At 32.2% G+C, this 7,818-nt stretch overlaps 1 pseudogene; it reads right to left on the bottom strand.

Annotated features, from left to right (window-relative positions):
• Positions 1 to 3,273: 3,273 nt before the first annotated feature.
• Positions 3,274 to 4,748, bottom strand: LOC112615216 (annotated as a pseudogene).
• Between the last annotated feature and the right edge of the window lie 3,070 nt (positions 4,749 to 7,818).

Genomic DNA, 7,818 nt, shown 5'->3' with positions numbered 1-7,818 from the left:
ATTTGAATACAAAGATACGTTTATAGTTTGATAAAGGGTATCACAAGTTTTAGCAGAGAATCACTAGACACATTTCCAATAAAGTAAGAAAGAAAATACAAGTGTTTTTACTATTGCTGCAGTTATGTAGCATTGGAAGGGTGACAATGACAAGTAAAGCATTCTGAAGTCTTCATGTAGTTCAGGTGGAGGGTAACAATGTTGACAATTTTATAATTTGTTTGGTTTAAATAAGCATGTTAAAATAACTAGGTAGCTACTAATTTTTAAAATGAATCAATCCAAAATATTACAAGAAAGTAGAAACAAAGGAAATAGAAAAAATAGTACAAATAGAGAATATGTAAGATAATTTATATACATCTAGTTACTCAGTAGGTACTACAAATGTAAATGGACTAAACTCTCAAGCTAAAAGGCAAAGATTGTTACATGGACTTTTAAAAATATCCATTTATACACCTTTTAATAGAGTATACAGAAATATTAATGTTAATAGATGAAAACATTATACTATGCAATTGTAACTCACATAAAGTGGCTATAGATACATTAGTACCAGATAAAACAGACTTTAATTTTAAAAAAAGACAACCTTGTACTAAAGATAATTAAAAAAAGAAAAAAACTTTGTACTAAAGATAAAGATGGTCTCTACATAATAACAAAGGCTTGATTTTCCAGAAAGATAAAACAATTCTAAAGTTCTTTTAATCAAGTAAGATAGCTCCCAAAACATAAAACAATAACAGATTTACAGAGAGAAGTTGAATAATATATCACCATTATGAGGGCTTTCAAAATAAGCCTTTCAGTAATTGACAATTTGGATATATTAAAAATTAATGGGATGTGGAAGATTTGAACCATACAATTAACAAGCTTGATCTAATGGACATAAATAGGATATTGTACCCAACAAGTATACAGTATACATTTTTTGTAAGCGTACAAGTCACATTTAAGAAAACTAACCACAAGCTAGGTTATAAGGATAGCTTCAACAAATTTGAAAGGAGTGTTATCATATAAACAACATTCTTTGAATATTCCATAAGTAAGTGAAAAATCACAAACATTTTGATATATAACAAGAAAAACTCATTTATCAACAACTAAAGACAAACAAATTCTAAACAGCTCATAGGTCAAAGAAGACTTTATAATGAAAATGAGAAAATACAACTAAATGAACACAAAAACATTAGACATTCAAACACACAGGATTCACTTAAAGTGGTATTTGGAAGACATTTTATAGCCTTAAAGTGGCATATTATGAAAGAATAAAGGCTGAAAATAACAATTAAATTATTCATATCAAAAACTTCAAAAATAATAACTAAATAAATCAAAGGAAAATAGAAAAATGAAGAGTAGTATTTAATGAATTAGAAAACACATTTACAATAAAGACCAACAGAGATATAAGTTGTTTCTTTGAAAATATTTTTTAAATGAAAAACTTCTAATGGAATTAACTAAGGAAAAAAGAAAGAGAGAAAGGGCAACAATATTAGGAGTGGAAAGAGGATACCTATAGATGTTGATTTTAAACAGATAAGACAGTGCACAATTTTTTATAATAAATTTGAAAACTTAAATGAATGAGTAAATTTCTAGAAAAATATAATTTATCAGAAGTTACTCAAGGAGAAATCAAAAACCTGAATAACCCTCTATCTATTAAATAAATTTGGTTTATAGTAAAACAAAACAAAACAAAAACATCAAAAAAAAAAAACAAAAAAAAAACAAACAAAAAAAACTTCCAATGAAGAAAACACCAGGACCAGGCTCTAACAATTTCCAGAGAAATGCCAAAAAACAGATTATTTCAGTCTTACTCAAAGTCTTCCATAAAATACCAAAGGCAAAACCCTCCTAATTTATTTTGCAAGGCCAATGTAGCATTTATATTAGAACCAGACAAGAAAAGTTCAAACAAAAGCTTGTATGCTTTTGATGCGAATGTACTTTGTTCCCGCTACTTTGCATAAAAAAAGAATGTTGACCTTATGGATGAATAATGATATCAGTTATCTCATTTATGATTTATGATAACTTTAATTTCAAAAATAGAAAAAAAAATAAAGTGGTAAACGTAAGACCAAGTTCCAGTAGGGGTATCATATGACAGTGAACAACAACAACAAAAATGCTCTGTAATTTTATTAGATAATGGTGATCAGTTCCCTCTTTCATTCCCCACAGTGGTTAATTCAAACTTTTAATGCTATGCTTTTCAAGTTCACTTCCTCTTCTTTGCCTCCTGCTTTCACTTCCTTTTTTCAGAGATAATACAGAAGTCATTGAGTCTAAAATCTCTCAATATTATTTCCTCCCCAACACTTATTTATATCTGTACATAATCTTAGCCTCTCTCCTCCCATTACAGAAAAAGCAACTGTACCGTTTCCCATCTCCTCCATCACTTCATTCCATCAATTATTCCCATTTTGTCCTGTGTCTCCAACATTGCTATTTCCATTTGTTCTTTTTCAATTTAATAACATCATCATCCACCCACTCAGGCAAGTTAAAACATGAAAGAAGTTCCTGACACCTCACTCTTCCTTGCTCTCCCCCGTCCAAATCTGCACAATAACCAAGTCTTCTTGCCAATTATATCCCTTGAATATTTCTCACATTTTCCCTTTCCTTTCATTCCACTGCCACTCTCTTGGTTCAGGCCTTCATCATCATTCATTTCTAGACTGATACAGTGCCTCCTAATTAATAGCGTAGCTCAGAAAAAAAGCATGAACCTTGAAGTCAGTTCATATTCAGATACCAACAATATATTTTACTGCAATTGTGACTGTAGGGAAATTAACCTCTTTAAACCTTATTTTCCCAGCTGTAAAATGGAGATAATAATGCTTGTCAGTAAGTGTTATTGTAGTGATAAGGGGAAATTATGAATATAAAACATTTAATACTATACCTTGCACATAGTAAGCACTCAAGAAATATGAACTCCTTGTCTTCTTATAACTTATTCTCCTCCAGCCCCTTTGCTACCCTGCCATGTGACTTTAACAGAAATCTGATATGTCACTTCCCTAATGAAAATCATTTGGTGGTTTTGGTTTGACCACATGTTCAAATTCAAACTCCATTAATTTAGGACATACAACTCTTCACAGGTTGACTCTCTACTCATATCTTCACTCATGCTTCAAATTCATGAGCTACTCGAAGACACAAAGGGAATTCGTCTTATCCATCTTTAAATCTCTAGGGTCTAACAACAGTGTTAGGTTCAAAATAAAGATTGTCAACAGATGATAATCTTTTAAAGAGTGCAGCCATCTGGTCTGGTTTGTCAAAGCTGGTCCACATTTGTGTTAACACTTCAACATTCTCCACAAATTTCTTAAGTTTAGCAACTTGTGATGAAATATGCCACGTAACACTTTCACTTAAGAACTTCATACCATATGGGCCTAGTAGTTCTAATAATGACCTTATTTCTGACATGTCAGAATATTTCTCTGCATTGAATGTTAATTCATTTTCTGTAGGTAATTTCACAAAGGCTTTAATTGCAGGGAGATAAGCTATATGATCATAGTTGACTCATCTTAACAAAGTTTCCAAATACCAACTTCCGTATAGACTCATAATGATTAGTTCTCCATAACTGCCTAAATGTTGTGTTTGTTGAAGAAGAACATCATTGAATACTCTTATAATATCCATCTACATGTAGTTTTACATTGGCTGGAGTATGGTCATGTGTGCTCTTACACCTGTTAGAATCTCTGATGGCTTTGCATTTTGTGTGTGGCTCAATTATACATAATCATCCCAACAATTAACTTAGTAAAGAAGATTTCCAGATGGGAAGTCAAATATTCTCATGGAGTAAAGGTATGTTTCCATAGCACCATGTTTGAGACACAATTTGTAACTCAGAAAGTGCAGTGTGTAATTTGTCAACTTTAGTCACAACCAGCCTGTTTTTCTTCATGTTCTTAATGCCTGGTTTCCCCCTTTCAGGTTACCGTTTCTTACTAGTCTGTTTTGTTTTGTTTTGTTTTGTTGATTTCTTATTCACTGCTTGACTGGCGGTTTTGGCATAATACTTGGGCGGCACTGGTCACTAAGAGTACACTGTTCTGTGCAAATATCTGTGATGATATTTCAAGCTTGTTTTGCCATTTCATCTGGAAATATATTACATAAGGGAAGACTACATTCTCCAGTATGATGTAACTCTGCTGCACACAGTTCATGAATGCAAATGATAAAATAAGTGCAATGTAGTGAAAATGCAGTTCAGTATCTTGACTGAGAAAGTAACTCCAAACACTGTTAAAGCATCTTCTCAAGAGCATGACTATAAAAACAAAATATGTAGAGCTTTGATGTTTTAAGCAACGTTTCCACCAAAGAATCTATTTTTGGTATGAAAACATTATTGTATTCATCATGTTTCCAAGTTCTCTGTGATCTGAAAGGCCAAGCGAAGCCTTAGAGACACTAGTATATGCCTGTAACCTAAACCAATCTAATCTCATTCCTCTGAAATCAAATACTTCCCCATCTTTGACTTATTTTACATTTACAAAGGTCATAGTGTTAACAACAGAGGACATGATGCTTGAGTCATCTTCCCGGCAAACGGAAAGGTTCTGCATGAGTTCAGTGAGGACAACAGCATCAAACCCAGAAAGGTACTGCATGTAATACCTTTGCATTACAGGTCCATATTTTAAAACATTTCCCAAACTAAATACCATAAAATTGCACAACATTAAAAATAGTAAAAGACTGCTTAGTATTAGAAGCAGACCATTTCCTGAAATTCTAAAACCAGCAGCATATGTTATTGCTTGTATAAAGCCTAGTGATATTTTTAGACTAAATTTCATGGTGCCCTGTTGACATTAGCACAACCATTGTACTCTAGTGTATAATAAACAATCTTAGAGATTTATCAACTATTAATACAAATGTTAGTCCTTAACCACTTTTTATATGTTTTAAATTTTGAAAATTCAAGTGTACCTGCCATAACATAAAAATAAACATTAGACTGTATCACAAAAAAAGATACTTTTAAAATACAGAATACATTTTTTCATTCAAAGACACGTCTAACTTTTAAATGAAATCCACTTCCTAACTATAAACTAGTTGATATTTGGAAATTCCTTGAGTGGATTTTGATGGAAGATAGAAGTTGCTATTAAATTTTTTTCAAATGACACTTCTGTTTTGACATGTTTGTTATTTTGTGATCACAAGCATCATCGGATTTTGATTTACTCTGAAGTTTCTTAAACTGACAGGATAATATCATGCCTTAGGAAAATTGTATCTAAGTTAATCATGAAGAGATGGATCAAAGGGAAATCAATGGCATGTAATGCAAGAGTCAAACAAAAAGCAACATAAAAAACATCTCAAATAGCTTAATTTTATGTGATAATCATGGTAGCATCACTTTGTATTTAATAAGGACATTCCTTCCAAAGATGTTAAAGTTCTTTTAATGTATTACCTTGTTTTTACTCACAAAATCCTTGGGAGATAAAGGAAAATTGTAACTTAGGTAAATAAAACTTGCTTTGGACCCTCGACATTTTTTGTTTTTAAATGTCAAATATTTCTGTTTTTACCATACTCATACCACTAAGCACTAATGATGAAAATTTGACAACTAAACATGTTGCTGACAGTATATATTCATGGTCACCGCTGATCCCTAAACAATCTTGATTGTATCTCTGTGGTGTGCAGATCTTTTCTGTCTTCCTGCATTTTCTATAAATTCATAGTTAGATCTAGAGGTTTGATCTAATTTAGATTCAGTTTTTATATTAAGATAAATATGTCTTAAATAGTGCTGTGTACATAATACCCACTGCCATTGATGATCATTTCTCAGATTCATTATTTTATCAAGGGTTTGAAAATTTACAATATTCTAATTACATCAACAGGAAGCTTTGTTTTAAAAATATACATATAAACATGCCATTCCCCTGCATAAACTTTTTCAATGTCCACTATTGTTGGGATAAAATCTAAATTCCTTAACATAGATTATTTAAAGTGTATCAACTGGCAGTTGTTTATCACTTCTGTCTTATATTGTGTCACTCTCTGCCTCACACTTCAGGCTTCAGACATGCTGCTGACCTCTTTGCGGGCTTCTGAATGAACCTTACTCTGGACCACTTTAGGACATTCACATTTGCTGTATCCTTTGTCCAAAATTCTTTCCTCTCACTTCCAACTTCACCTGGCTAACTTCGCATCATTTTTTATGCCTCCGTTTAAGTATAGCTTCTTCAGGAAGACCTTCCCAGAAGTCCAAAACTATGTTAGCTCAACCTGTTTTATATATATATATGTATGTGTGTGTGTATATATATATATACACACATACCTATTGCAACCGTATTTATTGACCTGTATTTACTACACTTTTGACACTTGTTTGAGCTGTGTCCTCCACCCTCCATTTTGTTCATCACTGTATCTCCAACACCTGAAGAGTTCCCAATACATAATATGTGCTCAGTACTTGTTAAATCAGCTTATGTCACTAAGATATCAGCTTTTGTTTTTGAATTGATAATATTATGATCTTATAAAGCACTTTTTGTATGTCAGCACATTAAACACCACAACATCCCAATGAAGACAAAAAAGACTTCATTGCATGTCTTCTCTTCTGCTTCTGTGAATTAGGATTGTAAACATAGCTACTGTGACATTCTGTCATCTTGAATTAATACGGTCTGAAATATCTACTTATTTATCTCCTCTGTTTTGTGTCTGGGATTCTAACATCTAAAAGAGCCCTAAGACCAAAATCAGAAGTGTGAAAGATTTATATTGTATAACCTAACTTAATTATATCTTTTTTATCTAAATAGGAAGATACCACCCCTGTTTTCCTATTTCAGCATCAATGCCTTCAGGAAGACTTCCACGAAGAGAATTGATAATACCTTCCTCTAAGCTATCTTTGAACTTTGTTATTACTTACTTCTGATATTATGCATAGCATTTTTTATCTACATCACTGTTAAACCTGCTAAACTGTGATCCCTATGCAGATATGTACTAAATGTTATTAATATTTCTACATATTTAATGTTTTTAAATTGTGTATTAATATTTGATAATATTCTAGCATATTTAATATTTCTACATACTAAATGCCTAACACAGTGCCTGACACATAATAGATTCTCAATTCATCATTGTTGAATCATTGACATGAAATAATGTGCCCCCTTGTCTGTAATTAATTCCCACATAATGAAAGATGGTTAGTTAAATTTGTTGTGGTGGTGGCAGAGGTAGGGTGATGTTTACCCTGAAAAGGGAGTGGAATCAGGACTCCTGGTCAAAATATAACAGTAAGACAACTAAGTATTAAAATGTTGCATCTCAAGGAGGTCTGGAATAGATGATGGATTGAATATAGGAAACTGATTTTAATGCCCCTCAAAACCCCACTAAAAATGGAGGGAAAAAATTGTTCATAACAAAAATCCTGAAGACTGAGAAGAACATTAGAAGAAATAACAGCAACACAATTTTTTGAAATAGAAAGCAGATGGATTAGTGTTAGTTGACTTAGGTTGACTTAGTTAATTGACCTAGGTAGAGAACTCAGCCAGCAGTGGAGAAAGCTGAGAAATAATTCAATTTACAATCCAGTATACCCATAAAGCCTGGAAATTAGCAACACGAGATACCTTTGGAACTGAGAGAGTTCAGGAAAAGAGAGCTAAAATTAGGAGGTTTGGATGAAATTCAGTTTAATCTAGAAAGATCCTTTTCCTTGTT

This window comes from Theropithecus gelada, chromosome X (assembly GCF_003255815.1).
Source record: "Theropithecus gelada isolate Dixy chromosome X, Tgel_1.0, whole genome shotgun sequence".
In the NCBI taxonomy this organism is placed as follows: domain Eukaryota; kingdom Metazoa; phylum Chordata; class Mammalia; order Primates; family Cercopithecidae; genus Theropithecus; species Theropithecus gelada.
Note: the sequence above shows the minus strand (reverse complement) of the source record. Positions and strands in the feature narration are given on the sequence as shown.